The following is a 9,918-nucleotide window of genomic DNA, read 5'->3' as shown; positions in this document are numbered from 1 at the left end:
AATAGTTAAAGAGGGTTCTTTACCTATTTTACCACTTCCAATAATTTTACCTTTGGCATTGTCATCGAAGGTTATGTATCCCCCATTTTTTTGAGTTAATGTGGTGAACTTGGTTCTATTTCCGGTCATATGTCTTGAACACCCACTGTCCAAGTACCACTTTTCCTTTGATGGTGTCATCCTAAAGCATACCTACAATGAAAGATTTAAGATGTTACTTTTGGAATCCAAACTTTCTTAATTTCCTTTAAATTATATCTAGTTCCATTGTTTTCTTTCCATTTATTTCTAACTTTAACATACTTCTTTTTAAGAGGGCAGTTAAACATGATATGTCCTTTGTTCTTGCATGTAGCAAGTGGTATGTTCATGTACATTAGTTGAAGAAGTACTAGCATAGTGTTTAACTTCTTTCACAAAGTACCCCATGAACAACTTCTTCTTTCTTTTATTTGTTATTCCATTATAACTAATTCCTTCTTTATTTCCATGCATTCTTTGTTGTCCAATCATTTTCTCAAAGTTTTATTTTCCTTTTGTGAAGTTGTAGATAATTTTCTCTTTATCTTCAAGCGTCTTCTTATGATCAATCACTTCTAAATTCTTCTTACTTTGATCATCTACTTGTATTTTTACTATTTCTTATGACATAGCATTTATTTTGTCTTTTAGATTTTCAATTTCGGATTCTTTCCCTTTTTCAATAGCTTTAGAGGATTCTAGTTGTTTCATTAGATTTTCATTTCGTTCTTTCAAAGTTGTATTTCTTTTAGAAACTTTGATAAATTGTTTATGTAGAGCAAACAAATCAACTTGAAGTTCTTTGTAGGAGGGCATGCTGTCACAAGATTCATCACATGATTCACTACTAGATTCTTCTGATGAGGAGTAGTAAGAATTTACCACTTCATCATGTGCCATGAAGCATATGTTAGCCATCTCTTGCCCGCTTGACTCAGTTTCCATTTCTCTTAAACTTGTGTCATCCCATGTTGCCTTCAAGGCTATTATCTTTTTCTTCTTCTCCTGCTTGAGTTAAGGGCAGTTCGACTTGATATGACCTCGTTTTTTGCAATGATGACACGTACGTAGGTCATTTTTATTTTTGTTTTATTTCCTACTTGTTTCCCCTTTTTCAATTTTTTGTTTTATTAAATTTTATAGGGAACTTTTTGTTTCTTCTATAGAAGTTGCCAAGTCTTTTGGTAATGAATGCTAATTCATCTTGGTCTAGATCACTTGATTCACTATCGTCATCACTTGAGCTTTCGTTAGTTGTTTTTAAAGCAATAGATTTCTCATGCTTAGGTTCAGGATTTCTTTCCTTTAAGGTCATTTCATAAGTAAGTAGTGAACCTATAAGTTCATCTAGTGATGTGGTTTTAAGGTTCCTACCTTCCGTAATTGCTATGGCCTTTGGTTCCCATATGGGTGGAAGACATCTAAGTATTTTTTGAATCATCTCATAGGCAGTGTATGTTTTTCCTAAGGCATTGAGAGAATTGATTATGCGAGTGAACCTTGTATACATACTAGTAATAGATTCATCTGAGTTCATTTTGAAAGCTTTATATTCACTAGTTAGCATATCAATCCTATTGTCTCTAACATCGACCGTTCCTTCATAGGTTACTTCTAACTTATCCCATATCTCTTTGGCTATTTTGTAGGCAATGACTCTATTGAATTCATTAGCGTCTAGAGCACAATACAAAGTATTGATAGCACTTGAGTTTATTTGTAGCATTTTGTAATATATATCAGTCATGTACTTTTTCTCCTTTGGGATATGTTTTCCATCTACTATTTTGAGAGGAATTAGATCACCATCCGTGACAACCTCCCAAGCTTTCCAATCCATAGTTGGTAGGTAGATTTGCATACATTTTTTTCCAAAAGATATGGCTATGTCTGCAGAAGATTGGTGGTCGGGTTGAGGATTAGCCCTCTCCGAAGAGAGCTACACCTATATGAACCATTTAAGATCTTTACATAACTACTTTTTAAGATGTGTTAAAACCTGGCCCTAATACCAATTGAAAATAGAATAGTGTTCCCAAAAGGGGGGGGGGTGAATTGCGTTAATTAAAAATTTATGTTATTTTTAAAAATTTTTGTATTTTAATTACAACAGCAAACTTAATTAAGTTAACCAAATAACAATCACAACCCAAACACTCAACAAAGTACTTGAAAATATAAACAATCCAATCAATTAACAGAATTGAAATCAATCGATCAAACACTTGATGGTTTTGGTAATAGCATTGTGGTTTGTACAAGCCCTATTTTGATTGTTTGTAATGCACTCTCTTAACTAATATTTCCAAAAATTAATCAACATACTCCCTTGTGGGTTTCTGCAAAAGATTGATTAACATGTACTTTCTAGAGTTAAGAGTCTTCTCTAAATTTTTACTTAAGCCCTACAATCGGCAATTTTCATTCGCAATATATAGTGCAGAAAATAAAAGTGTAGGGTAGAGAGAAGACACAAAGATTTTACAAGGTTCGGCTTATCCCCAGCCTACGTCCTTGCCTTTGGCAAACCACCAAAGGATTTACTATGTCAATTCCTTTACCGGGTGAAACAACACCATTTACAAAACACTCCTTCGATTAGGCTAGAGCCCACCACTCCAAATGATATACCCTCGTTCGATCCAACGATTCAGCACTCCAACCATCAATTAATCTACTAAAGAGATTTGAAACAAGATGTACAAGAATTGCTCCTAAGAGAGCTTATTAGTACAGTTCAAAACTATATACTTCAATGTAATTCAAAATATGAAATTCAAATTGAAGCTCTAAAAGTATTTCACCATATGATTTTTTCAATACATTTAAGAATTAGTATGTGTAGCACAATATCAGTGAGTGAGAATCAGCAAAAACTCAGTAAGCTTCATGCAAGAGGAGAGCAAGAGAGAGCCTTGAGAGTTTGAGAACAATTGAGAGAGATTTGAATGCTGAGTTTAATTCTTGGTAGTTAAATCAATTGGACTTGGGTGTATTTATAGAAGTGGAAAATAAGTTGGAGTAGGGTCCAAGTTTTAAATAAGTTTGAGCCCCAAGTAATTGAATTTTTCAAAATATGTCCATTATGTATTTTTTATTTTGTTGCATGGCAGTTGATTATGAGGTTTCTGTCAGCCGCCTATCAATGCATTACTGTTGATTTAGGTGTAATCCAAAGAAGGGGGTGAATTGGGCATTTTAAAAATTCTTTGTAACTTATTTAGCAATTAATCCCTATTAGTATATTTAGCTAATAAATGGTAGGGATTTGAAGCTGATTTAAATTACTATGTCAATGGCTTCCTTTTTACCCAATTAAGTGTGTGTGAAGTTATTCAACATACACAAGCAAGCTAGATATTGAAATGCAATTCGAAAAATAAAAAGAGAAGAGAAGAGAGAATGCAAACGTAGTTTTTATGAGGTTCAGCAAACCCGGCCTACGTCCTTGCCTTGAGCAACCCACTCAAGGATTCCACTATAATCCCTGCTCCTTAAATTAGGACGAAGCTTCCCTTACAATCTGCTACTTACAAGAGGTACAACTGCCTCATACTCCACTGCTTCCAAGAGATATAACTCTCTCCTCAAACCCGGTTCACAACCTCAACCATGAATACAATGAAATCTATAAAACACTCAAAGTTGCTTCCAATGTGAACTTATTCAAAAACTTTGTTTTAAATATTAAACCAATCAAAATCAACAACTTTCTTTCAAATATTCCATCATACAATGATCTTTGTAGTAAGCCAATACATACATATATATATATATATATATATATATATATAATATGATTTCCAAAGAAGACAAGCTGAATATATTGTTTTCTAGAAAATATCCCTCCATAAACTAAATAATTTTGAACACTAAGGATATTCAATCTAGTGTTTTAATATATCTAAAATATAGATCCGTTAACTGAAACCACACTTGAATCAAAAATGATTTACCTATAAAAATATATATATATATATATAAACTTTCTTGAGTAGTGATCGTAGTTAAATAATCTATAAATAAATACACTCAAGATCAATCACTCTAATAACATTCAATAACAGATGATGATGTGAGAAACTCTTGAAAATACTAAATGGATTAACCAAACCTCAATACCAAGTTGAAATCAAGATGTGTGAATGAATCCCCTTTGATTTTCTAAGTTGATTTGCCCAAGCTTGATGAGTATGTGCTAGAGTGCAAGCAATCGTATAGTAATGTGTTCAAAGTTCTCAATTGCCTTTCAAAAATATGTTCTCTTCTCTTCTCATTGGTCTTAGCTTATGTACTAGGGTTTAGATGTTCAATATATATGTGTCTTACCCTTAGAATCAATCTCAACCGCTGGATCAAAAAATATCTCGTGAGTTCTCTTATTAAAAATTAAAATTTTAATATTTCCTGCAAGTTTAGATGACTGAGGTCAAAGGCCTAGATGACTGAAGTTCCTTAAAGCTTTGAAAAAAATAACCTAGACACAGAGTCAGATGACTGAAGTTTGGGGTTCAGACGACTGAAGTGTCGGATTCAGACGACTAAAGTCTGAGTTTAGTCTTCTGAGGTGCTTCAACTAGGTTCTGTGTTTCACTATAAATTGTTCAGGCAACGGAACTTAATCTTCGGTCTTTTGAAGAAATTCTTTAGATGAATGAGGTTAACTTAGGTCTTTTGAAGTGGCAACTTCAAGCGACTAACCGTTGAGTTCGGTCGTCTGAAGTTCCTCTTTCCTAAATTTTTTCTTTATACATTGAAAAACTGCTTTCCTCTCTTCCTTGGCTTTTTAATAAAAATATTTTTCAGGGTTTTAAAAATCTTTCTAAGTCCATGAATGTCCCCTAATGATGTTCATAAAATGCATGAGTCTTAAGGTCATTCTAGATTATGATTTGAGCCTTAAATTAAATCATGTGAAAATATAAATACATGAATTCTAAGTACCCATTCCCATGATGCTCTTGAACTTGGTGCTTGCATCTTCATTCTTGTACTCTTTGAGTTCCATGGATCTTGCCAAGATATGTATGCTTTGTTCTTTATGGCCTCCATGAAGACCAGATTGGCCTCCGTGAACAATATCTTATTATTAGTTTTGTGTTCAACAATGCACTTGTCATGTTCAAACGACACTTTATAACCTTTATCACATAGTTGGCTTATACCTAGTAAGTTGTGCTTTAAACCCTCAACTAGTAAAACATCATCTATAATTAATGACGAATCATTACCAACTTTACCTACACCCATGGTCCTTCTTTTAGCATTATCTCCAAAAGTGACAAATCCTTCATCCTTGGGTGTGATGGATGTGAACTTCACTTTATCCTCGTCCATGTGACGTGAACAACTACTATCCATATACCATCTCTCTTTTGAGGATGATGATCTTAAGCATATCTGCAAGACACAATCAGACAACTAGCTTTGGTACCCAGATTTTCTTAGGTCTGGGGGGGTTAGTGCTAGATTCTCTTTGACCTTCCACACTTTATTAATTTTGACATCTTTGTTTTTGAAAGGACAGTCAAATTTTATGTGACCCAACCTTTTACATTTAAAACATGTAGTATTTCTATGATAGTATTTAGTTGGAACATATGATTTTGACTCTCCTACAAAATATCCCATGTGAAGATGTCTTTGTTTTAAATTTTCTTTCCTATTAAAACCAAGACCTTCCTTTCCTAGGGAATTTCTTTGAGCTCCTATGAGTTTTTTAAAATTAGTTTGTCCTTCAGTAAATTTACAAATAATTTCAAATTTATCTTTCAAATCCTTTTCTAACTCCTCAATTTTCAAATCTTTGTCTTTTATGAAAGATGCATGAGATTCATTTTAGCGTTCAACTAAACTTGAAAGTTCTTTGACTTTACTTTTCAACTTAGAAATTTTCTTTTTTTTCTTCTCAAGCATTTTAATAGAGTACAAATATTTCTGTGTTAGTTTATCATATGAAATCACATCATTTTCATTTTCAAAATGACTAGAAAAATACGAAGAAGATGAGAAAGATGATTGTACCTCAAGGTCATCATGAGCCATTAGACACAGATTGGCAATCTCATCACTGCTGGATTCAGATTCTGAACAGCTTGTGTGATGACCCAAAAATATATATACGATTAAAGCATAATTATAATAAAATAAAAATGGTCATTAAGTTAATATCAATATAGAAGTGTTTTTCTGTAGGGTCCTTGATTCCATGTTTGATGCCTAAGAAAGACCTTGTCTTAGCGAGTGCTCAGAGACCATTGTGGCTCAGTCGCTCCCTGGAGGTCGGCCTGGTCAAAATGGAATTTCATAGGATAAACAGGATAGACACTGTTTGTACACTTAAATAAGTATATATATACATAAAATAATGTTTTGACTAACATAATTTGCAGGAATATATGATACAATAATAATAATATAGGTATCATATGTGGGGCCCACAAGACTATGTGGGGTCTACTTGAGTCTCAGAGCCACAAGACACTATTTATAAACGTAAATAAGTACATAAATAATGTTTTGACTGATATAATTTGTAAAAATATATGATAATAATAATAATATAGGTATCCTATGCGGGGCCCACAAGACTATGTGGGGCCCACATGAGTCCCTAAGCCGTATGGAGGTTTACACGAGTCTCAAAGTTATGTAGGATACATAAAATCGTATAAGAGTTATTGGAGTTATGTACGATCCATTTTGGTCTCGAAGTTGTGTGGGGCCCACAAGATCATGTGGGGCCCACATGAGTTTTCAAAATTTAAATTTAATTCTTGTTCAAAAATAAATAATAAAATAAATAAATATTAAAAATAGTTTATAAGTAATAACAATGATAATAATAATGACAATAATGATTAAGAAAAATAATAAAATAATTAATTAACTAATTGATTAATTAATTAAGTAAGTAGTTAATTAAAAATTTATTTAATGGGAATGGTGGCAAGCACTCCCACATGGCCTCCATCCCCATCCCATACTCAACCCATACCTTGCCCATCCCTTGCCCATTCTTTAATTTTAAAAAAATTATAATTTCACCCATCTCCCCGCACCTTTATAAATTCTATTTCTTCCCCAAAATTTTCCTATAAATAGGGAGCTCTCAATCTTCATTTTTCACAACAATTTTCCAAGGAAGAGAAGGATTAGTGAGTGAAAGAATTTGTGGTGGAGAGAGAATTTTTGAATAAATTCTCAATCACCCACTTTTTCCGATCTCATTTCTTAAAGATAATTATTGTATTCGTAGCACACGGTAAAAGAAGAAGGTAAGTAAATTTTGATTATGTTAGTTTCTTTTTATTTTAAATTCATATCCGAGTTTATTATGTACGTAAATTTTAATTATGTTACTTAGTTCCACAAAATTTCTATGAGTTTATTTTTACGCATATTTAATTATACCAGTTCTATCTTTAATATACTTGCATCTATATTTGGGTTAAGAAATGTTCTAATCCCCTCGGGTAAATTTTCAGCATTTATTTCTATTCAAAAATAAAATTATATATATTTTTAACACAAAAATTGTGTGGCATGAGTTTATTTTTACGTTACATTTTTATGAAAATATGAGTAAAGATGAGATTTTCACGATATTATTTTAAATTGCATAAATTATAATAAGATGATTTTAAAACCCCTTATGGCAACGAAAGTTCAAAGTTACAGATGCTCGGTACCACAGCTTAAAGTTTATACGGATCAGAGTGCACCCACACTGTTTACAGAGTGGTTATTTATGTTAGTGGATTTCTCCTGAGTGCACACCTGGTTCCGGACCAGGACTTAATAAGGAAAATCTCACTTAAAGTTTACGTACATTGATTTAGTTTGGTCGGCCAGCCAGCTAAGTCCAGTCTTCGGACCGCACAACCCAGTCATGGGGGTAAACATGACTTACGGCAAACAGGCCTAAGGGTGGTTTTTATAATATATGTTTATACATATTTAATTACGTGTACAAAGTTACTGATGATTTGAAGGAAAAGTGTAAGTTTATGTGAAAATGATCATTTTGGTACTTAAATGATGATCTAAGGAAAACGTATAAGGAAAAGTATATGTATGTTTATCATTAAATATTTTTACAGTTTTAAAGTTAAAAGTTTAATTTAACAGTTATAGTATATGATTGTAAAAATTTACTATTGAAATTTATGACAAAAATTTTATGCAGAAATTTTTAAATTTATGTTTATTCTAAAAGCAGTCTTGAAGTTATAGTATTAAATATTGTTTTACGAAATTCTTTAAAAACTCATTTTGGCCACACACTAATAATAATCTTATTTACTTATTGAGCGTCGTCTCACCCCAATCATATTTTATTTCAGATAACTCTGAAGGACATGTCGGAAATCGGGCTTAGCAAGCATGCGGGTGGGGATTAGAAAAATAAAGATTGATTAGAAATATTAGTATGGTTTCAGATATTTATGTTTGTGTAATTTTTCTTTTTTTTGAAATAAATGATTGTAATATGGATAATTAGTGCTCTGGTTTAATAAAAATTGAGTTTATTTGCTTCCGCTGTAAATTAGTAGTAAAAAGTTATTATCTCAGGCCCCTCGGGGTCGGGGTGTTACAGCTTGTGTTGTGCGTATCCCAAATAACTTTCAACGTCTTCTTCTTTTTCTTGGAGGCTTTCACTAGTTTGGGACACTCGGGCTTGATGTGTCCAACCTCTATGCAGTTGTAGCATGTTGGAGGATCTTCTTTCTTTTTCTTCATGCTTGACTCTTCTCTTTTTGATTTTGAGTTTCGAAATTTTCTGTTAAACTTCTTATTCTTTTTCAAGAGCTTCCCGAACTTCTTTGTTAGTAAGGTCATGTCATCTTCCGTATCTGTATCATTTTCTTCACTAGAGTTGTTTGACGATGCCTTAAGTACTATGGCTTTCTTTGCTTTGCTTTGGCCACTCTTTCTCTCATTTATTGCTAGCTCATTGGTGATGAGCAATCCAACGAGTTCGTCAACCGACATCTCCTTGAGATTTCTCCCTTCTACTATTGCCGTAGCTTTTTCTGCTCACACTGGAGGTAGTCCCCTGAGTATTTTCCTGATCAACTCATAAGTAGGGTAAGTCTTTCCAAGAGCATTTAATGAATTTGTGATGTCACTACAAAAAAACAATGTGGTAAATAATTTTCATGCGAAAATTTTTCCGGAAAAATATTAGCGATGATTCTAGGGTATTAGTGATGGATTAAATTCGTCACTAAAAGTAACTTATTAGTGACGATTAACTAACCATCACTACTAATATTTATGAATAAAAAAAAATTAGTTAAGGGTATTAGTGATGGTTTTAGACAACCGTCACTAATAATGGGGTATTAGTGACAGTTTTGAAACCATCACTACTAGCATTTTATTTAAAAAAAATATAAAAAAATAGTTTAGGGTATTAGTGACGGTTTTGAAACCATCACTAATAGTGTTTTTATTTAAAATATATATATAAAAAATTAGTTTAGTGTATTAGTGACAGTTCTGCCAAACCATCACTAATAATGGGGTATTAGTGACGGTTTTGAAACCATCACTACTAGTGTTTTTATTTAAAAAATATAAAAAATAAATCAGTTTAATGTATTAGTGACGGTTTTGAAACCGTCACTACTAGTGTTTTTATTTAAAAAATATAAAAAAGAAATCAGTTTAATGTATTAGTGACGGTTTGGGAGAACGGTCACTAATAATGGGGTATTAGTGACGATTTTGAAACCGTCACTGATGCTTAAAATCTAAAATCCCTTAAATGCGCCACAACCTGCTTAAATTTGTTTCCCCGCTCATCTCTCCTGCTATCCATCTCTGTCACTCTCTATCTCCTCTCCCTCTCTCTCTCTCTCTCTCTCTCTCTCTCTCTCTCTCTCTCTCTCT

The sequence above is a fragment of the Malania oleifera genome, chromosome 6 (genome assembly GCF_029873635.1).
Source record: "Malania oleifera isolate guangnan ecotype guangnan chromosome 6, ASM2987363v1, whole genome shotgun sequence".
Classification (NCBI taxonomy): Eukaryota; Viridiplantae; Streptophyta; class Magnoliopsida; order Santalales; family Ximeniaceae; genus Malania; species Malania oleifera.
The sequence above is the reverse complement of the archived record's forward strand: the minus strand, read 5'-3'. Positions refer to the sequence as shown.